The following is a 23,892-nucleotide window of genomic DNA, read 5'->3' as shown; positions in this document are numbered from 1 at the left end:
CTGGTCAAAAATGATTTGAGAGATCAAGGGAAGGAGACCAGTCTGAGATTTTTGTGGTGGTTAGGGGGTGTGGCTAGGGAAAAGGTTGAACTTCCCACAACAAAGGAGGAAGCACCAGGCTTTCTTATCAGCTTGCCCAGATGTGGGGCAAAAGGGAGGGAGTGAGATGTAAGGCTTAAAAGCTGTCAGCAGTAGTCAGACATCAAAAACAGATTTAGATCCTTTATTGCAATTCATCCAGTGTACATTAGATGCCCACTTGTTTTTTCCTCTAATATTTACTAAATATTTTTAGTAATATTTTACTAAATTGTTCATTTATATGCTTTTAAAAGCATTGGCTATGTAGGAATTATTATTGTATTCTTGCCCCATTAACTGTTATAGTTAATATGTGTTTGTTGAAGGGATGAATAAAATGGTCAATCTATCAACACTAAAACTATATGAAGATATTAAAAACCTAGGAATCAACTAAAGAAAAGAAGTTGGCATCTATCTTTAGAAGACCCAAGGCCAGGCTGCACAAGGTCAGTGACTTGACGTAAATCTGGAAATGTAAATAGAACTTTCCTCATGAGAAAGTTGCTGTCTCTGTTGAACAATTTAAACTTGCCAGTTTTTAATCACAACTACACTTGCACTTTCCTAACCTGACCTCCTAGAGAACTAATCCCTACTTTCAGGTGGAGTCAGTAGGTATCTCTAAGGTGCCATCTGGTCGGGGGCGGGGGTGGGGGGTAAGGGTGGGGGAATCAGAACCTTCAATTCCCAATACCTTGCCAATTTGTGACAGTTCTCAATATGTCTACTAATACAACTTTCTGTTCTAGGAAAGCACTAATTTCATGTCTTCAGTAAAAATACTATACAGTATCCCCTGCCCGCCCCCCCCCCCCCCCGCCTTATCAATGGGAGATATGTCCCAACACCCCCAGCGGATTCCTGGAGCCACGGATAACACCAAATCCTATAGATTTTGGTTTTTTCCTATGCATACATACCTATAATAAAGTTTAATTGAAGAAGTAGGCACAGTAAGAGATTAACAACAACTAATAATAAAATAGAACAATTATAACAATACATTGTAATGAAGATTATTTGAATGTGGCCTCTCTCTCAAAATATCTTATTGTATGTACTCACCCTTCTTGGGATGACACGAAATGATAAAATGCCTACCTGATAATATGCAGAGAAGTGAACAACAGCAGCATCGTGATGTGGTGTTTGCTACTCTTGACCTTCTGAAGGAGGAGGTTCTGCTTCCAGACAGCGTTTGACTACTGGTAACTGAAACCGGGGAAAGTGAAACTGCAGATGAAGGGGGACTACTGTAATATAAAAAGAGGAAATCAACTCTTAACTCACTATTACAATTTACTATTTTTCATGACCTATGAAAACCCCTGACCTGGGCAAATAGAACTTACAGGGCAGTAGATTTTGGATCAATAGAAAGATGACCTTTTTAGCAGTCTATGAGAAAGTTTCTGTGCTATGTTAATTATCCATTTCTTCTTTTTTTTTTTTAATTTTTTTTAATGTTTATTTATTTTTGAGACAGAGAGAGACAGAGCATGAATGGGGGAGGGGCAGAGAGAGAGGGAGACACAGAATCGGAAGCAGGCTCCAGGCTCTGAGCCATCAGCCCAGAGCCTGACGCGGGGCTCGAACTCAAGAACCGTGAGATCGTGACCGGAGCTGAAGTCGGACGCTCAACCGACTGAGCCACCCAGGCGCCCCAGTATCCATTTCTTCTTAACAAATTACTCCCCAAAAGGTTGAGTTGTCATTTCTCACAATGGCGTGAGTGGCTGGACTCTGCTGGTCTCCCCTGGCCTCACTATATTGCTGCACTCAGCCGGTGAGCGAGCTGGGGGCTGGGCTCACCTGGGATGTACCCAGTGAGTGGGCTTCCTCACCCAAGCCGTCTGCACTTGTGCTTCTCATCAGCCTAGTGGTGTCAGGATCCTAAGAGAAGGAAGGCAGCAGGCGCAAGCCCTCCGGAAGCCTTGACTCAAGAGCTCAAAACACGTAACTTCCACAACTCCAGTCCGGTTTCAAGCAAAAGGAGAAATGCACTCCGTCCGTGGATGGGAGGAACACCAAAACCACTGTGTGAAAGGGAGGTGAATAATGCCATGGCCATCAAACAGTATACCAGAGTCCACCTCTGCTGACACAAATTATTCACGTTCTGGCAACATGAAAAATATGCTCACTCTCCTCCAGGGACCCCAAAGGCTCGCACCAATTATGACACCTGGCTTAAAGTCCGGGACCTCGCGAACAGGGTCTAGTTCGTTGTGGGGGAAGCTCCTTAGAGGCAGCTTCCTTTAATGCTGAAAGATGTGAACTAGAAGCACGAGTGATCGTCCAGCTGCACACTCAACATAAAATGGTAAGACGGGGGCAGAGTAATCACAGTAGACACCTGTGCTCAAAAAAACAGTAAGAATGGAGCAGGGAGCGCACCCAGCACTTGGGTCTTGGTTCCCAATGCCATCATCCAGTAGAGGGAACCAGGGCTCCTTGGAGAAACGGGCAGATTCTCCATTAGACAATCCCATTAGGGCCGGAGCAGTGCCACCATAAGAAAAACACCAGAAAAGCCCAAATTGAGGGTCAAAGACCTCTAATTTGACTTTAAAATACCTTCTAAACAGACCTCAAAACCATCAAGGTTCTCAAATGCAAAGAAAGATGAAGATACCGTCACAGCAGAGGAAGCTAAGGAGACGTGTTGGCGAAATGTGTTGTGGTATCCTGCAGAGTTTCCCGACACAGAGCCTTAGGACAGTAGGGAAATGAGGACACGAGGGGAAAAGCAGTGGAACTTGAATAAACTGTAGACTTTAATTAATGGCAATGTACCAATATGGTTCCTTAGCTGAGACAAATGCTTCATGGTTTTGTAAAATGTTAACAGTCTGGGAAACATGCATGAGGAGTACATGGGAACTCTCTGTACTATCTTTGCAGCTTTCCAGTAAATATGAAGACTACTCCAAAATTAACAATATATATATTTAAATGAAAAGTAAAGAAGAGGAAGCATGTAGTGGTCAGGATTTTGCAGTGATTCTGAAAAGCAGTTGGGCACCCATCACCAGTGTTCCTTCACGCGGACAAGGCTTGTTCCTTGATCAGGGTCTGGTGCTGCAGCCTGGGAGTGGCTCCTGAATCCGTTGGTCTCAGATCTTGGTTCCACCCCCTGGCCTTTTTTCTGTTCTCCTTTTTGATCAGAAGTAGCTGGTGTTTGCGGCTGAGTACTTGTCTCAGCTTTTTTTTCATGGAAGGTTGAAGGTCCAGAGGCCTTTTTCATTGTTATTTAAATTTTCTTAACCAGCTCTGTTCTTTTTGGTCCAAAGAGCCAATGTTTGCATCAGTACCATTCTCTTAAAGTTTTCGTGAATCTTACTAGGATTGATGTCATACCCCAAAGGTGACATCCATAATTTGGGGAGGGAGGAGGGGAACAGATCCCTATAACTCTGAGCATATAAAAGTGCTGTGGGACAACACACTTTCAAATTTCAAACAACATCTTGACTGACTATAAGTCCATTAGCTACCAATTGAAGTCTTTCTGAGATCTTAAAGGGTTTTATAACTATAGACTCAAATACATCTTTATGCAAAGGCCATTTCTCACAATGAATCTTCTATGGGTTGGAAATGGGAATCAGTTTTATATTTCAACCCAGCAATCCCTAGTTCTCCTACATTTCCTCTAAATTCTGCTTTCAAACTGAGAGATTTTGTCTTTGTTCATCTCTCTCTTCACCTGATCCGATGCAGCTAAAACCAAAAACCAAAAACAAAAAACCAAATGACATGTTTAACACTGCCTGACACTCTCCTTAGCCAGACCCATAAATGCATTTCCTAATATTCCAAGTTGCTGGGCAGTAATGCCTCAGTTGTTCTGTCTGCATATAACTGAGTTGTCTTTTTACCAGTCTCTAGCCATGCTTCCTCACTGATCTTCCAGCTATACCGCCAGTAAGCTACTTTCGGGCCCCCTTTTCCCCCTTTTCCTCTACACCTGCTGACTCTCACTCCCCGATACGTGACCTAAACAATTAATTGCCTCTGCCCTATCTCACACACTTCTTAGCAAAATTCTTTGGCCAGGATATCTGCATTGTATCCCACTCCCTTCCCTGACAAGGAATGAAAAGGCACATCAAAGAAAAACAAGTAATAATAATAAGAATAATACCCTAACTTAAGCCACTGTTAAAGGGCAATAAAACTTGTCCAGAGGGGTGCCTAGGTGGCTCAGCGGGTTAAGCATCTGACTTCGGCTCAGGTCATGATCTTGCGTTCATGAGTTCAAGCCCTGCGTCAGGCTCTGTGCAAACCCGTCCAGAGAGTATTCCCTCATTCACCTTAATCTTCTCCAAGAGAAGGGAAAATAGACATTGAAAATGTCTGAACTGATTGAAAATGCAAAGAATCTGGTGTATTCCTAGGTTATAAGGCAAACCCTAAGGGATTCATTTTATAAAACAGTGTCTAAAATGTGTAAATATGAAGTATAAATGAATGATCACTTATTGATGACCTGCTATGGCAGCATTGTTTTAAAGACAAGTATTATATAATGTAATGCTTAAAGCAACTCTGTAAGGTAGAAAGTCTTATTCAGAGTTTATCTTTTTACACAGTGGTTAGGATGTCCAAAAAGCTGAACATTCATCTTTAAACATTTCAGGAAGATCCACGTTTTCTCTGTATTTACGTCTATGTGTGTCTATTCATTCTAAGGGCAAAATTAGCTGGACTTCTGCATGATTTTGCTTTAGTTCGCACTTTTCCCCCTTCCATATAATTGGTTTATATCTGAGACCAATTTCTAAAATCATGGAGTCACAGAGCTTGAAATTGGTAGTTTTTGAAGCATAATGTACCAATTCAGAGATAAACTTCTTGGACTATTAGGGGAGATAAGAGTGTATTTAAGGTCTTTCCTCCTGCTCATTTTCCCCATGGTGGTGAAATAAAGATGAGATTAGGAAGAAAAAAAAAAAAAGGAAATAATATAATATTGTGGTGCAGCAACGTGTTTGTGGAAACTTTGTGATATTTCCTAGCATAGAAATCTGTTTGGGGCCCGTGACATGGGTGATGCTGTGTCACCAAACAAATATTTAGAAGCCAAGGTACAAGTAGTCTACAGGTTTCTTTAAGTTTCCCAAATCTCCCAAAGCTCAATGACTAGAAGGAAGATGATTTACCATAAGGACATGACCATAAAGTGAAAAAGAAATGATGTCATGGGAAACAACAGCTAGTAATCACACTTACCTAGTTTTATTTTTGATGGGAGAAACTCTCAGTCGGCTTGAAGCACCATAACAAAATACCATTGTTTGGGGGGTTTAAACAAGAGGAATTTATTTCTCAGACTTCTGGAGACTGGAAATTCAAGATCAAAGTGCTAGCAGGGTCAGTGTCTTTTGATAGCTCTCTCCTTGCACTACTGATGACTTCTTTCTTGTAATGTCTTCATACGACCTTTCCTCAGTGAATGAAGGTGGTGAGAGTGAGGGGGAAGCAAGCTTTCCTCTGTTTCTCCTCATGAAGGCACTAATCCCAGCCTGAGGGCTCCACCCTATGACTTCATCAAAACCTAATGACTTCCTAAAGGTCCTGCCTTCAGGTATCCCCACATTGGAGGTTAGAGCCTCAACATGTGAGTTTGGGGGAGACATAATTCAGTCCATAGCAGAAACTACAGCTTCCTTTTTCCCTTTCTCCTTTCTTTTCCTTCGTTCCTTCATTCGTTCCTTCCTTCCCTCCTTCCTTCCCTCCTTCACCATGGATCATAGTAGTTAGAAGCTCCAGTGAAATAGAATGATCATTCCTTTTGGGTTCCAACCAAGTCCCCACCTGACAAAGCCTGTGGCTTTAATCCACCCGCAGGTGTTAGAACAGGGTGAGGTTTTTGTTCCCTAGGCTTGTACACAACTAGAGCTACAGATCTGGTGGAAATGTTTCACCTTTTCCTTGCCTGATGTGCTTGACCGCAAGTTGCTGAAGAGCTCGGAGGCTGAGTGTAGCTGATGGACGCCTGAGAGCAGCAGCGCTAAAGCAGCACTGAAAAGGTGGCTGTTGGCCAAGATTGTGGAAGAGTCTTCAAAATAAAAACCACAAAACAATCCTAAAGGTCTATAGCAAATGGATACTCCAAGTCTGTGAGATCTGTCAGATGGGCAAGTCATGGTTAAAGGCATGGTCTGAAGTCCTATAGAATTGGTTTTCGATCTTACCCAGGCGTTTACTCTCTGCGAGGCCCATGGTGTATTGTCCTCAGTAAGCGAACAGGAAGGTCACTCATTAAGTGAAAGAATTAATTCAAGGCATTTAGCACATTTTGTCATCCAATGAATGTTTATTGAGCACCTGCCTGTAAGCCAAACTGTTGACCGTGTGCTGGGTAGAGATCAGTGAGAGAATAAGAAGAAGCTGGAAGCGGACTTTGTGCTGTTTTACTCTAGTAAGGAGGAGACAAAAGTTGGGCAAGTCAACATGCAAATAAATACTTGCAAATCGAGAAAGTGCCCTGAAGAGCTGATACGGCAAGGCACCACTATGGTAGAGAATAACACAGCCAGGAAAAAAGACGGTAGAGGCGGGATTGGGGGAGACACTTGGGAACTCACTCAGGCTAAGGCACTCCAGGAAGGATTCTTAGAGGAGACAATTTTTAACTAGGACATATAGGAGGAGAGGATGACATCCAAACAAAAAGCAAGGTTAGGGTGAGGGAAGCAGACCCCCAGAGGATCCCAAAAGGGGAAAACTCAGGCACAAAATCTCAGCAAGAGGAAAGAGCTCCAGGGTCAACTGGCTGAGAGAACAACAGGGTAGCCCCAGGGTGATGGTGGTGATGGGGAATGGTGTGAGCCTGAGAACAAAGACTGGCAGCAGGGAAGCGTTTACAAATGCTTTTGGTTTTCATTCTTGAGGTTTTTATGAGGGAAAAATAAGACAATGTATTAAAAACATCTAGTCTACTGCTTGAGACATACTAGGTGCTCAACCAACAGAATTTACTGTTGTTTTTGTTATGTTTAGTGGTACAAGTAGCTTTGCTATTTTCTGAGAAACAGATCACACTTCGAGTGTCTCCTTTTGATATGGCTCTTCTGTATCTTTGTTTCTGTCACAATCTCTGGTTCTTCCTTGCAGCTTTTCATCCTTACCTTCAGGCCAACCGCAAGCTGTCCCTGCCCTCTAGATATTCCATACATATTTGGTAGCCCCTTTGGAATATTCTTCAATATATTTGCGTCATTTACTGCAAAGATTTTGTTTGGTTTGTTTGCTAAAATATTTTTTTAAAGATAAATGACTAGGGGCGCCTGGGTGGCTCAGTCAGTTGAGCCAGGTCATGATCTCGCGGTTCACAAGTTTGAGCCCCATGTCAGGCTCTGTGCTGACAGCTCAGAGCCTGGAGCCTGCTTCAGATTCGGTGTCTCCCTCTCTCTCTGCCCCTCCCCTGCTCGTACTTTGTCTCTCAAAAATAAATAAGCACACAAAAAAAGAGAGAAATGACTAAACAAAATAATTGAAAGCACAGGTTAGTTTGATCAACTACCGTCCATTTGGTATTGAGAGGAATAATCATTCCTGTGACAATCTGGAAAAAAAAAAAAAAAGGAAGTCCTGCACTCCATGGGGTTCAAGAACCCTCCTCCTCCCCAAAAATGTGCTTGTCCCTCTCCAGCCATAGAGAGGGCTTGTTACTCTCTCCAAACTATCATGAATGATTGATTTGAGATTCTGGATCCTTCAGAGCTTCTCCCAAATGAACAAAAGACAGTCCTGCTCAGAGTCTCGGTGGCTGTTAGTCAGCCCTTTAATGTGATTCTAATGGTTTGTGTGTGTGTGAGAATTCACAGTAAATTCATTATGAAAACCCATTTACCACAGGGTTGACACCAGCAAAAGCCTGAGGCAGCTCAGGGAATTGTGGGACACGACATCTGTTTCAGTGAACATAACTCAGACATTCCACATCCGTGCTCGCTCATTGGTGTTTAATAGCTTCTCGCACAGCCCTTTCTCTCCTCAGGACATACACATTCAGACACAGAAAACCATAAAGGCCAAATGTCTTCTTTAATCCTCCGAGGCTTAGGAAAGGAAACTGTCAAGAGCCATAGCAACCAGCTATGTGGAAAGAAAAGAATAATAATAATTATTAATAATAACAGTAATTGGAAACAAAAAGAAAAAAAGAAGCTAATTTGCTGATTTAATTCATGTAAGATTCTACCTTTCTCTATTTTGCTGTTTTTGTGTCAGATTTTTATGCATATTCAAAATAGAATGTATAATTTGATCATACCTACTTTGTTATGATTTACTGTTAATAACTTTGCTGAAGTGTAAATGGCCTCACATGCTAATTGGGTGTGCTTCCTGTGACATATGCAAACTGACTTAGAAACTAACATATGCTGTTATTACTCATAATAGATCAGCTTTGTCTGAAATATTTGTGCCCAAAATTACCATTTGGCATGTCTTCAAATTCAAATCCACCTTCTGCCCTGAGATGAAATTCAAGGATTTGTTTTCTGCTTTTTTTTTTTTTTAATATATTTTGGATAGGCTGCTTTCACTGCTACAATAAGGAGTGTTCGGTGTTTACATTATAATGACTATTTATGGGGGTTTAATATGTTGCTTGTTGCAAATTGCATCCGACGGAAAGTTGGCAAGATGGCACAGAGATGTGGGACCACATTCAACTATATTTAACATCGTATCAGGCGGTTGATCTTTTGAAAATCTATGGTGTTAAATGATATTTAGCATAATCTTACATACTCTTTCCATCTTTTGCTTTGTAGAAGTTAAAAATGGTGCTGAGTCTTACAGTAACTTTACAGGAAAAAAAACGTGTTTTCTTGTGGCCAACAGTTTACTAAGGTACAAAACAGGAACAATGAAAAGCCCTAAAAATCAATCTACTTGTGTTGGAGCTATTAATGTTTTGCAGATTGTTACTGCATTTTTATATTTTTGTACCTGTTATTATGCGCTCTGAGACTGAGTAGGAGGATAGAGGCAGAAACAGATCTGTAAGAAACATGTGTAGATGTTGCAGAGAAACCCAGTGACCGGAGTGAAATGGTTAGTTTGTATCACAAATAGCATTTTATTTTATTTTATCTTTTTAAATGTTTATTTATTTTTGAGAGAGAGAGAGAGAGAGAGAGAGAGAGAGAGAGAGAGAAAGGGCACAAGCGGGGGAGGAGGCCATCTGGTCCTCAGAGAGAGAGAGGGACAGAGGATCCGAAGCAGGCTGCGTGCTGACAGCAGCGAACATGATGTGGGGCTCAAACCCACGAACCGTGAGATCAGGACCTGAGCAGAGGTCAGGTGTTCAACCGACTGAGCCACCCAGGAGCCCAACAAACAGCATTTTATATACTTCTGCACCAGTTTGAAATATTGCACTCAATTGTAGAGGCTAATTAGCTAGACAATTCTGCATAGGTGGGAATGGAGGAAGTAGGTTCCTTATTATTTCACAATATTAATTTGTAAAAAGGTAAAATGTCTTAGATTCTCAAGGCAGTTAAGATCATTGAATCAGAATCAGATGATGTAAACAATAGTATCTCCAGTTAATGCTCAACTTCAAGGAAAGACTGTGGTTTCTTGAAAACAGCATTGTTAGGGAAGCAGTTCATCATGAGCCCTCATTATTTATCCCTGCATGTCCTTGGATATAAACTGCAAGGTGTATCAATCCCCTGATACTGAGCAGTCTTCATAGTCAGCCACATGAGCCACTAAGCTGGTGCGGATGACCACATCATGACCTCCGTATAACTGCTCACGCTCTAGTGGAGGGGACTGGCTTGTTTGCGGCTTGCTCAGGAATTGCTGGTCCCTTGGTTCTGGGTTCCTCAGCTGCAGTACAATCCACTGCATGTGTAGCCTCCATCTGGGCCCATGGTGTCACCCGTGGGGCTTGGAGACCTGGAATCCGGCATTACTTTGCTGATGCTCCTGCTGTGTGCTGTGCTGTGAGTAACACGCTGTCTCGTCTACATTTGGCATGTAAGAGATGGTCTCAGATTTATTCCCTCCCTTCTTGTCTAATTAGGCTAGGATTCTTCCCTGTCAGATATAAAGATCCTCCAAAAATTTGTTTTGATTCTAATCATTTAAAAATTTTATATTGGCAAACAAAGTGTAATAAACAATGGAAGATATTTTAAATAGATAGTACAGAACACTACCCTTATTATTAAAAATTATCAACTTATTAGAGCAATGTTAAAAATAACTCCCATTCACCAGCATTTATTATGCACATTTGTCTCATTTATTGTCTCAACCGCCTTATAAGGTCTGTATTATTATGCTGTTTTTGCACACCAGGGAAATTAGGCAAACTTAGTGCAATAACCTGGCCATGTTAGATAGCTTTTGAACCCAGGTCTGTCTGGCTCTAAATTCAGCGTCTAAATTCAGACCGATGACTGCTGTAGGTATTTGATGATTAGCTTTATTTCCTGATATAAATTTTATATGCTAAAACATTTATTATTGGAAGTGTAGCCTTCTACCTCCAGGTGTGGCTCTTCTAGACTTTTCACTCGATTGCATCGTTGTTCTGAAATCCTAAGTCATGCACTTGGAATAAAATCAGGATTTTAAGTCATAATTTGAGCCTGGCTTGAATATCATGGGACTTGGCTGTTTCTAATAAATAAGATGAGATGTTTCAAATAAACTTGATTGTTCATACTAGTAAATAACTAGATAGCCCAAAAAGGTTGAAATTACTTTAAATAAACTGAATCATGGTGTATTTAATTTGCCTTATTTTTTCATGCAATAGTGTTTAGTTTTGCCAGACTCCTTGACGCTATAGATAAATGAGTAGAATCTAGGCCAAGCAAAGGACCAGATGGCCTGAAGTGACGGGGAGGAGTAGTCCTGTTGGGTATTTTTGATATCTTACGTTTAGGGTTTTGTGTGTGTGTGTGTGTGTGTGTGTGTGTGTGTGTGTGTGTTTTCATTTCTAATGCCTCTGGCTACTACAATAACAGTTACAATAAATAAAGCAAAACCAGCTGATTTCACTAAGTCCATCTGATTACATTTACAAAACTTTATTTACTATCAAATTTTCTAACTGCATGTTAATAATTAATACATGATTGAACATCTATTGGGGCTCTGTCGTATTTAGGCCAAGACTTTATAAAAGAAAAACAGACTCTAAAATAGACTGTGGGAAATAGCAGGGGTGTACTCCTGCGAACAAATAAGGATACTTCCAAAATGTTCCTTTGGAGAATCACCGTCTTAAAATTGGAAAGTTTTGAGCATTTGCAATTCTCAAGCTAGGGCCTGAAAAAAAAGAGACGTGGGAGATCCTGTTGCATAATATGGATTCTGACTCTGCATACAAAAATAGCCCAGGCCTGCTTGGTGGCTCGAATCTACTGCCCTTAGGCATTGCGAATGGGGAGAAGGCAGGTCTGTGCTCCAAGGGATCTGGAGCTTAATCTTTTGGAAGTGCCAAATCTTTAATTCTGAAACAGATTACAAAATTAGAAGTGAAAATAGATATTTATTTAGAATGACATGAAGAAAAATGAAATCACATTTTTAAAATGTGGCCAAACTGACAAATACCACAAACCCCCTCAAGACTCAGCAGAGTAGTATATTATTTTTAATTAATTCACTTCTGGATTTACTTCCGGCATATTTTTTAAAACATTTTTTTTAATGTACTCTTTCATCACCTCTTCATATGACAGCAATTATGTAACATTTTTTAAAGAGGAAAAAAGAAAATTCACTATTGCCCTTCGCATGGTTGAGTAAAATTTGTCTTTTTGTGTCGATAATATTTAAAGTACTTTAGATTCCCCATTTGGTATCAGTAATGTCATGTGGACATTTAGCGTAGCTGCCAAAGTTGTGAAAATGTCTACCAAAATTTCTTTCGTGGGTCAGCTGTACTATTTCGGGACATTTCAAGTTTTCTTGCGCAATAACTACTTTTATGTGGTCCTTGAATTGACCGTTGGCATTCACCGGTATGTCATTGGTGTTCTTGTTGTAGTGCAGTGTTCCGAGGATGTTAATACATTTAATTTCATTTAATTTTTTGCAAATTGGCATTTCTGTTTACTTCTCACTTTGTGAAACAGTCCTCAATTTGTGGATGTAAGCAAACAAATTTCAACTCTGATTGCTATGCAAAAGAACGAAAGATCATCTGCTTTGCGATGAACTTTAAAGTTCAACTGCGCCCCAGCAGCATGCCATACATGAGAAAATTGCTTACTGAACTACAGGTATTGAATACTGGAAAAAGTTCACAGTGTATTATAATTTATCTTATTTAACAATCTAGGGAGTTCGCAGCCATCAGCAGCTCCCGTGCAAGTGCGGCTGCAACCAGGAATACAGGAATCTCCGTGGAGCTGCTGGTGCCGCGAACCTCATAGGTAAAGCACCTGTATACTTTTGATAGCGCATGTGAAGGGATGTCTCTAAAATTGACTTCATTAATCTCGTTCTCAGCAAATTGACCTGGGCCACTCAACATGGCTTTTATTCTGGATGGTAGTGCGTGTGCTCTTTTGACAAAGAATTCACGACCATGCAGAGTCGGTTAAGCATCCAGCTTCCGTGCAGGTCGTGATCTCATGGCTGTGGGAACCAGTGCCATGTTGGGCTCTAAGAGTCTTGCTCTCCCTCTGCCCTTTCCCCACTCGCGCGCTCTCTCTCTCTCTCTCTCAAAATAAATAAATAAATAAATAAATAAATAGCAAATAATTAATTTTAAAAATGTGTTACCTGATTTACTTCTTTTCGTTAACTCGATTTTCAAACAAACCAAGGGCCTGCTCACCCTCTTTACTGGGAAATGAAATAAATGAAATGAAATAAAGAAACAAAATATCACTGCTTTTGATATGATGTGAGTTTTCGTTGGACTGCAGCTCGGTTGTCATTGTAGGCTCTTTTTCTTTACCTCCTTGCACATGTTTTCGCTTCTGTTTCCTGCGCCACTAATTTTCATCTGGGTTTTCAAACTTATTTAATACGTAGATTTTAAAACAAAAAATATAAAGCCCAATTTTCTGGAATTTCCATTTGTTTTATTGAAACTTCCCAAAACATCCCTCCAGATGTCATTTCATATGGCATATCCCCAACCTAATTTCTCCATAGCCAGGTCCCAAAAGGTAGTCATGGCTTGCTGACCTGAACTGCTGCATGTGAAGTTTGATGAAGGAGTAAAAGGCATGGAAGGAGACACCAGTCTTAATCAGTTGAGGTTAATATGTCTCACTTTTGAAAATGTTGGAGAAAAAAGTTCCATCAGTGAACATATGGCAGAAATCTTTCTCAGGCACTTTGCAAGGACTCTTGCAGGTACAGGGCTCTGAAGGTTAAGCTTCACTAGCTTCATGGGGCCTCTGCTGCCCATCTGAGGATAGATCTAGCCATGAGCCATCCCAAGAGCATGTGGGCTCTGAAGTTGTACGTGGCTTCCATGATAGAACATTCCCGAAACTTAGCCTTGCATAGGACTGGGAGAAGGGCAAGGGAAGGTAAGTTAGGCCGTGTCACTAAGGACTGGTTCAGATTTGAAGACTGGAGAGAGTGACAACTTGGACTCGGCTGAAGAGTGTTGTCCCTTCTATTTCCTACTAAAGAAACCAACAGTGCAAAGAAAAAAATATGTGGGTAAAGGGACATCGCTCCTCAATGTTCTCCTACTGCCTTGCCAAAGGCAGCTGAAGCTCACTACTCAAAAAGGCCAGGGGCCTAGAAGCCTCTAATCTTCCCTCAGTTACCCCCGGGAGGAGTAACTTCCGCCCTCAAATGCTCAGCGCTCCATTGGGCCTACTTCAGGCTTCACCTACTGTGGCTCTGACCACGGAGAAGAGAGAATGGGCCAGAGTCAAGGATCCTAACACCAGCTAGGGTGGCCCCTGGGCCTGGCTTTTCTGAGACTGAGGGGCTTCCCAGGATGTAGCTCTCATGCAGTTAAAATCAGGAGAGTCTCAGGAGAATGGGGATGATTGGTCACCCTAAATCAGAGAGGCTGATCCTCTAAAGGGAGTCCTATGTCACAATCATTCCTAAAGGTCAGAACATGGATTGTGGAGAAAACTAAACCGAGTTTGAATCCAGTTTCTAGTCATAGATCTCGGGCAAATGGCTTCACATTTCTGGGCCTCATTCTGGTAAACTGGAGATGACAATGGCTGTGGTATAGAAGTTTTGTGAGGAATAAACTACTTGCTAGGTGTAAAGATCCTAGTACAGAGTCTGATACTTTCAAAACCAGTGGTTATCAATATCACCCCCATCATCACCATCCAAGGAGTTGGACCTGGTGGGTGGACTCAGCAGCGGTTTCCAGCTGTGGTGATATTTTTGGCCAGGTAAATTGCAGCATCAAGACTCATTGAGTCTTTCCAAATGAAAGCAGGGTCTTTGAAAATGTCTTGGGAGTATTGAAGAGCAGGCTTCAGTCTTGGGGAAAGGAACTGGCAAGAACCAGGAGAGGTAAACATGTCGGAGCAAATGGGCTGGTTTCAAGGTAGCACATTAGCTGCATCAGGGAATTAGAACCATAACCAGAAAGCTGACGCTGGTTCGAATCTTGGCTTTGTGTCCTTGGACAACAAATGCTTCTCTGTATCTATCCTATAGAAGAACTTCTAAACGAAGATTACTACTAATGGGTGCTGAATTCCTAGCCCTGAGCCTGACTCCTGAAAGGCACTGAATAAGTGAGTGCTTTACACTTCCTTGCTGTAAGTACAGGATGATACAGATGAACTACCTTCACCCTAAGTAAAGCTTAGGGATCAGGTACCCCTCCTAGAGCCCATGACAAGTGAGCCAGTTACCCAGATGCCTTAGTGCAAGGCCTGCAAAGATCTCCTCTGCCAGCTACACATGGATCCGTCTATTCTGTATTGCCAATCTGAGTGTCAGAGTGTCTGAGACCAGATCTGCTCCCACAACAAAATCTTAAGATAAAGTGTCCATATTGCAGTGATCAGTTGGGCTGTGAGACCCAAGTGGGAGTGCCAATCAGAGCACCAGGAAACGCTAGGCCTAGATGTATTGAGAAAGTCCTAAAGCAGGCACAGTGGTAGTGACATAGAAGTCCTGAGCTAAGCTATATGTCCCTCAAGGGCAGGAGTTGTGATATCTATCTCAACAGTAGCAGCTCCATCCCAAGACAACAATAGTCACTTACTGGCACTGCTGCTGGTAGAAGGTAGGTTCCCAAGTGTCTTTTAGAAGCTGAGGAAGGAAGGAAGATGATCTGACTTTCATTGGACGGATGGTTGGCTTCATGGGATAATTGGGCAGAGTAAATACACAGGACTCCACAGATGTGTTTAGATAAAAGGAATGTCTTTTGGTTCCGTTGTGGGAACCATTTTGGATCTGGAGGGGAAATTGGGTGGGCAAGGTATCAATAGTGATAAGACAGTTATTCCTACTGCGGAGTAGCAATTGTCCTTATTGGGGTGATGAGAATGCCAGAGAAGCACGCTTTTGGCAAAACCGAGGGAACCACTTGTGTCAGAGAGACCTGTGCCCTCTCAGGGAAGAGAATTCCTAAGGCCTTTGGGAAAAAAAAAATGTTTGCTAATGAACCTACTAATTTATAAACTTCAAGAGACTAGGGATAATGTCTGGTTTGTTCTCTACATCCAAAGCCCTACCTCAAATACCTAGTATGGTGACTAGCTTAATGAAGGGTCCAATCAATATTTGTTCAATGTTTGAACAAAGACATTAATGAACAAATGGCTATATTGGTTTTCAAATGCCCTGGGTAACTTCAGCTGCCTTCAGCTGCAGGTTCTCCATTCAGGAATCTGTTAAATACCTACAATATCAGAAAATTGGACAAAATCATGACGTTGGAGAAATTAGAGGGGAATTACATCCCAACTCAAAAGGCAAACAGTATTTCTTAGTTGCAGTTCTTAATTGTTTGAAGGCGATCGAAAGAAATAGGTTGGCTAAAGCTACTGCACAGATTTGGACCTGAGGGGTGTTTTCACTTGAAATTATTTTGGCTGATTCAATGAAGCTTTGTATTCCCCACAATGAAGAAGCAATAGCTGGTGTTTGATGTGTCTAAGAGAGCAAGATGGGTTTATGGTATGTAGAGTTTTAGGTAGCACAAGTTTATATGTAAAAACTTACCCCCTGTCTTGCAATTTTTTTCCCAAATGGTCACATTTTAAAACTTTAAGAGTTAAAAAGGGCTTTGCTTTATGCAACTTCCTCACTGCTGTCTTTTATGAGGGCTTCTAATATAATATTTTCTCTTAGAGAAAAAACACAAACTTTCTAAATTAATTTAAGCTATCTGCTTTATTGTTCATCACCTTTGGCACATCATGTAGCAAATCTCATACTAAAAACCAGCATGTGGAGCATTAGTACAATCCACAAAATCCTCTTGGAGGGAAAAGAAAATATTTAAAGAAATATCCCAGGGCATAACATGCAAAACCACTTTTCACTAATCAAAGAATCATTGCGGACTTGGCTGACAATCCTATAATAAATTATCTTCATTGTTGCTCAGAAACTTATATGCTCTGTGAATACAGCACATTCCACATTATCTAAAATTCAGTATTGAGGTTTGAGGCTGTTTTTAGTCCAGTAAGGGAATGAAAGACGATTTTTCACTTAATTCCCATGCCCTGGAACATGCCCCTAGCAAAATTGTTGACCTTTCTGTGTTTACATTCATAGAACAGAAACCCCAACTTGATTAATAAGGATGCAAAAAGAATTAGCTTGAGTTTGTGATTAATTCAGTTGCATCAAGTTACTTTGCATACACTAAACCAGAGAAATTTAGATAGCCTGATCTGTCATTTAATACAAATTGACAGATTTCTAAAATATGTGCACTTAAGTTTTTTCTAAACATTTAGAAAATCTATCCATAATCCTGGTCAATTCTGGTTTTGTATTAAAGACTGAGGATATTAAGTAGATTATATCACCAAGAAACCACTTTTTTCTACAGTTATTTTTAAAACTTAAATAAGAACTTTTCTTGTCTATGGTCAATATACTTAAAGGAAACTCACTCAGTAAGTGGATCACTTTTCTACTCAAAGATGAGACCTGATATTACTCTGAAATGAACTGTAGAGCCAAGGTAGGTGTTTTGGAGGATATATTTTGACTAAATACTTGGAAACCAATATTATTTGCATAGGATGAAAATGATAAAAATATATTTTTTTAAGAAATCAATCAACCTCCTACAAAAAGAAAGCTTAGGAGAACATCTATACCCCAGTGGGCCTAACCTGTAAGACCATGACTGTATCCAAAAACCCTCAGGAGACGAGAGGCTACAGAACTTGGAGAGGGTGCCATCATGTCACACAACAGCTAAACCATCTTCTGGTTCAATGCCCCTCTCTGAGAACAGTGTGGATGGACAACAGTATTGTCGATGCCTGGACAACTTTGGTGAGAATTGTCTTCATGAAGAAAGCAAGATGTTAGAAAAATGTGTCTAAGACAATATTATTTATGCCATGTTTCACTATACTCCCTTGGATTCAAATGATTCTTCTTTCAAAGAAGCTCAAACTCCTGCAAATATAATCCATATTGTTGATTGGACTACAGAACAATCGTTTAAAGATACTGGCTGGTCATTCACTTATTTAACAAACATTCACTGAGATGTAACGAGGTCAACTAAAAGAAAGGAAGACATTCAAGATGCTAACAGGTTGCTGTTTGGAGAAGGCCTCTCAGGAAAGTAAATTGATGAGCAGTATATGTCTGGCTCTTGGGTTTGTAAGTCCAGGAATTCCATTTTTCAGTGTATCTATAAGTAATTTGATTCCAGAGGACAGGTGCATGAGACACATTATAATCAAAATCAAAGAAAGAATCTTGAAAGTAGCAAAGGAAAAGTGAGTCATCACATGTAAGGGAGCTCCCATAAGATACTCAGAACATTTCTCAGCAGAAACATTTCAAGCCAGGAGGGAGTGGGATGATATATTTAAAGTGTTAAATGAACAACAACAACAACAAAACAAAACCTGGCAACCAAGAGTACTTTATTGGGCAAAACTGTCCTTCCAAAAATGAAGAAGAAATAAATCCTTCCCAGATTAAAAAAAAAAAGCTGAGGAAGTTCATCACCCCACTAGGCATGCCTTACAAGAATCACTAAAGGAAGTCCTTCAAGTTGAAATGAAAGAATGCTAGGCAGCAACATGAAAGGGTATGAAAATATAAAGCTCTCTAGTAAAGGTAAATATATACACAAATACAGAATCTTCTAACACTGTAAGGGTGCTGCATAAATCATTTTCAATTTAGGTATAGAATTTAAAAGATAAAACCATAAACATTTCACTCTAAAACTATATTAATGGATACAAAATATTAAAAAGGTGTAATTCGTGATATTGATAACATACAATGGTGGAGGGAGATGTAAAGGAGTAGAGTTTTTATGTGACTGAAGTTAAGCTGTTGTCAGTTTAAAATAGACTGTTATAACTATAAGGTATTTTGCATAATCTGCATGGTAGCCACAAAGAAAATACCTATAGAAGTCACGCAAAAGAAAATGAGAAAGGAATCAAAATATGTCATCACAAAAAAATCAATAAAACACAAAGGGAGATAGCAAGGGAGGAAAAGAACCAAATAATTAGACAAAATAGAGAATGACAACATAAGGTCCTTCCCTGCCACTAACTACTGCAAATATAAATGGTTTAAACTCTCTAATCAAAAGACATAGAGTGGATGAATGAATAAAAAAAATAAGGTCCAGATATACGCTAAGAGACTCACTTTATTTATTTATTTAATTTTTTTAATATGTGAAATTTATTGTCAAATTGGTTTCCATACAACACCCAGTGCTCATCCCAAAAGATGCCCTCTTCAATGCCCATCACCTCCCCTCCCCTCCCTCCCACCCCCCATCCACCCTCAGTTCTCAGTTTTTAAGAGTCTCTTATGCTTTGGCTCTCTCCCACTCTAACCTCTTTTTTTTTTTACCTTCCCCTCCCCCATGGGTTCCTGTTAAGTGTCTCAGGATCCACATAAGAGTGAAACCATATGGTATCTGTCTTTCTCTGTATGGCTTATTTCACTTAGCATCACACTCTCCAGTTCCATCCACGTTGCTACAAAGGGCCATATCTCATTCTTTCTCGTTACCACATAGTACTCCATTGTGTATATAAACCACAATTTCTTTATCCATTCATCAGTTGATGGACATTTAGGCTCTTTCCACAATTTGGCTATTGTTGAGAGTGCTGCTATAAACATTGGGGTACAAGTGTCCCTATGCATCAGTACTCCTGTATCCCTTGGGTAAATTCCTAGCAGTGCTACTGCTGGGTCATAGGGTAGGTCTATTCTTAATTTTTTTAGGAACCTCCACACTGTTTTCTAGAGTGGTTGTATCAGTTTGCATTCCCACCAACAGTGCAAGAGGGTTCCCGTTTCTCCACATCCTCTCCAGCATCTATAGTCTCCTGATTTGTTCATTTTGGCCACTCTGACTGGCGTGAGGTGATATCTGAGTGTGGTTTTGATTTGTATTTCCCTGATGAGGAGCAATGCTGAGCATCTTTTCATGTGCCTGTTGGCCATCTGGATGTCTTCTTTAGAGAAATGTCTGTTCATGTTTTCTGCCCATTTCTTCACTGGATTATTTGTTTTTTGGGTGTGGAGATTGGTGTAAGAGACTCACTTTAAATATAATGCCATCCACAGGCTGAAAGTGAGAGAATAGAAAAAGATATTCCATGAAAATGGTAATCAAAGCAGAGTGGATGGATATCCTAATATCAGACAGAATCAGTCAAAAACTGTTACAAGAGACAAAGAAGGACACTATATAATCATGTATAATCAACTCACCAGGAAGATATAACACACAAATATATATGTACCAAGCAGCAGAACACCCAAATGTATAAAGCAAATATTGACAGAATTGAAGGGAGGATTCAGACAGTAACAAATAACAGTAGGATACTTCAATACCTTTGATAATGGGTAGATTAGTCAGATCAATAAGGAAACAGAGGACTTGAATCTCAACACTATAGACCAATTCGTCCTGATAGACATATACAAAGCACCCCACCTAACAAGAACAGACTGTTCTTCTCAAGTACACATAGAATAATCTCCATGATAGATCACATGGTAGGCCACAAAACAAGATAACTACCATCTCCTTTCTGCCCCCTAATCTAGCAAAAGAATCTCCAGCCCACCCCAACTGAAAATACACAGGCGAAAGGAATTCTGGAAAATAAACTTCAGTCTACTCAAGTGGGCTCATCACATTCATCTTTTAAGTCTATAAAATCATGTACTTTGTTCTCTTCTTTTCTCAACTTACCTATTCTTCTGCTACCATATCTCTCTCCATGACTTCTGTGTGAATATTCCCCAGCTTTATACACCCAACTCTGCTGGTGTCTTTTGAGCTATCTACTTAGATATTTAAAATGCCCCACTGGACATCACCTTGAGATTTCACATGGCCCTCACCTTATTCAAAATGAATTCATCTCTCTCCTTTTTTGTGTAGTTCTCATTCTGGCTAAGGGCACTATGGTTTACCTAGCATCCAAAGCATAAATCTTTTAGTCATTCTCAATAGCTTTCCCTCTTGGATACTTTTAATTAGTAAGTACTAATTTCTATCTGTTCTAGTTCTCCTGCATTACCATCGCTATCGTTCAGTTCAGGGCATTCTCATCTTACACGTAAATAATTGCAACCATCTCCTGTCACCCCACCCTCTCTTCCCTTACTCTATCATTGTCTGTGCTCTAAGTATGGAGATCTCATCATATTACTCCCCGGCTTAAAATCCTTAACTTGTTCCCTTTAACGTACAGGATGAAATCCAAGCTTTGTGTAGTATAAAAGATTCTCAAAGATCTGATCACAGCTTACTTCTGTAACTATGTTATCGGTTATCCTGTTGTAGCTCTTATATTCACTCCCTTTTATAAGACTCAGACAGGACTTATTTTATTAGTCCTTCCGTGGAAATTCTCAATCTGAAGTTGGCGTTTCTCTCTGTTGGTGGAATGGGTGGTATGTGACTTTCCCTCCCTGTGGTTGCATTCTCTACCCTGTGGGGAAAGCCCTCATATAGTGAGAAAGATTCATAAAATGCAAAACGAAGCAGAGATTAGAGACAGAAAAAGAAAAATGGAGAAATAGAACCCTAATAAATTGGATCCCACTGGCCCAAAGGCTACCTTTGCTTTCAAATCAACAGGTTTCCTTTTTATGTTTAAGTTCATTCGAGGTATACTTCTGTCTCTTGTAAAAAAAAAAAAAAAAAGAAGCACTGACTCATACAGTCCCCGCACATACATTTAATGTTTAATCATATTGCACCACATTCACAACCCCCCATGTCTCTGTGTCTTTGCACAATGCATCCCTTCTCAAGGATGATCGTCATTGAAGGATCATCCTTCCAGACTCCAAACATCACTTCTTATCAAACTTTCTCTTGATATCTTCAGATTAAGCTGACCATTAAGCTTTGAGGACCTCAACCTAGCTATAGAATTTACCACCCTGTATTTATGTATGTATTTCTCTTCTCAGATGGTAACATTTTCAGGAAAGGGACCCCACACCCTATTCATTTTGTATATGTCATCAATCACAATGTCTGATGTAGAGAAAGTGTTCAATTCCTATTTGTTAAATGACGGATGATTTCATGATTTATGCTTACTATTTTGAAGGAGGGTGTCTTTTTGTGTTGAGAGAAAAGTCTTACTGATCTTGGGATAGTACTTGTTGAAACTTTATTTTTTCATTTCATGTATACTCCAGCTGAACAAGGAAAGGAATACATGCTGTTGTTTCTATTTGTTTTCTATAAATGATGTAAATAAGTCAGTTTCTAGTATTTTTCACCAAAAATATAAGTTAACGAAAGAAAGAATAGAACTGAAAGGAGATTTCCTTTAGGACTTGGATTTCTGGGCAATGTGAAAAGAGATTGATATTAACATGCAGCAATCCAGTGGAGACTCAGCCAAGTCCTGAGGCAAAGTTTTCAGAATAAATACCCTTGTGATTATCAGCTTCAAATTTGGTATGTATAAATGCCTAAGAGTTAAGCTTCCCATTCATTTATTTTCAAAGATTAACAAGGATAAATAAGTGTACCTATGTACAAGTGTTCAAAGAAAGCTCTGTAGCGTCCCAGTTTTGGTCAGTTTCCTAATATTCAAAACAAAACTCACATATACTCAAAATTGTGTCACATAGCCTCTGTATTTTGTTTTCAAATTCTGTTATAGACCCAAAGAAATAATTTAAGCGATTTAATGCTATTTTATTGTACTTGAGATTAATTAAGTTCCAAATCGATAAAGATGTATATAATTCTAGGCAACTAGATTGAGATTAAACTGTACGTTTTCCTTCTAATGACAGCATTCTTACATTTTTTTTTTTAAGCATTGCTGAAGACATTTTTGGATGGTAATACATTACGATGCTCAGTTCAATGGAATTATAACACAAAACTTTTTTTTATTGAACTGCAGGAATGTCCTGAATCAAACCAGTACCTTCTCTCATCTGTAGTCAACCAATAACATACCTATTCTCCTTTCTTAAGGGGTTTTTAGCTAGGAAAAAGATCTAGGTTCATCCAATTTCCATCCCATAGGCAGAGATGACCATTTGAATCAATGAACTCTGATTCTTTTCTATAGGAAAGCTGGAAATCTTTGGAAAATTCTTTACAAAACATAATGTTGGAGGAGGACTTCTTCCTTTTTGGTCTTATTCTCCAACTGCAATTTCTCACAAGAGAACTATAACAGAGCTGACTGTTCTTATACGTTTTAACTGGGCTACTGCAGCTCAGGAGAAGTGGGGGTTTTTTTCTTTTCTTTCTCTCTTATCATTTTTCTTTTCTCTCTTTCTCTCTCTTCTTTAATGTATGTGAAATGTCAGTGAGCTAAAAAGAGCTGAGTGAGCACAACTTCTTCATTTGATATTCTTGCCTTTGGCCAACCACTTCTATTTTTCTCTTTCAGGAAGCGCGGGAGGAGTTGATGAAGAGTGAATCAAATTTTAGAACCCTCAAGAAGAAACTGAGACCAGCTCTCTTTATGTCTTTAATATTTTCCAATAGTGACAGAACCATATGATAAAGAAATAGATATTAGAGATAATTTTGTGATCATGCTGGAATACTGAAGGAAAATCCCACTCAAAATATTATGCTGTGAGTCATACAGATTGGACTTACTTTGTATGGGGACAAGCAGGGTTGCAAAGGATCTGTAGATAGAAAAATGAATCTTGTTTTTGTATCAGCCATTTCCAGAGATGTTGTTTTATGCGCTAAGTTATTCTCAGAGATCGTTGCTGAGACTTGCTCATAGTGGGCACTCAATAATTATGTATTGAATGATCTCTGATTGAAGACAGGAACTATATCTATTTTTATATAAAATGTTTTTATATAACATTTTATATAAAAATATTTTATTTGAATCTTAGTCACAGAAGAGAATGAGAGAGCAATATAATAATTATTACTATCTATCAAATGCCTTCAATTTGCCCACCGTTGTAATGTGCTTCAATTACTAGATATTTAATCCATAATAATAGGGCTTTCTAGAAGTCTCAGTTAATTTCTTTAGAACAAAGTGAATGATCAGCAAGCATCTGTTATCAATACTCTAAAAGTTTGATGAAATAATGATATTCCATTAGTGATAATGTTAGTTTTGTTTGCAAAATAAACTTACTTTAAAT

At 39.7% G+C, this 23,892-nt stretch overlaps 1 long non-coding RNA gene across 1 annotated transcript in view; it reads right to left on the bottom strand.

Moving 5' to 3' along the window:
* Positions 1-1,185: 1,185 nt before the first annotated feature.
* Positions 1,186-23,892, bottom strand: part of LOC147571998 (uncharacterized) — a 60,393-nt gene continuing 37,686 nt past the window's right edge. Inside the window, exon 3 of the long non-coding RNA XR_015246933.1 lies at positions 1,186-1,296. This is a non-coding gene — a long non-coding RNA (uncharacterized LOC147571998). The remainder of the gene's footprint in view (positions 1,297-23,892) is intronic.

Source organism: Puma concolor, chromosome F2, assembly GCF_028749965.1.
Source record: "Puma concolor isolate L17-30 chromosome F2, mPumCon1.1.hap2, whole genome shotgun sequence".
Lineage (NCBI taxonomy): Eukaryota > Metazoa > Chordata > Mammalia > Carnivora > Felidae > Puma > Puma concolor.
Note: the sequence above shows the minus strand (reverse complement) of the source record. Positions and strands in the feature narration are given on the sequence as shown.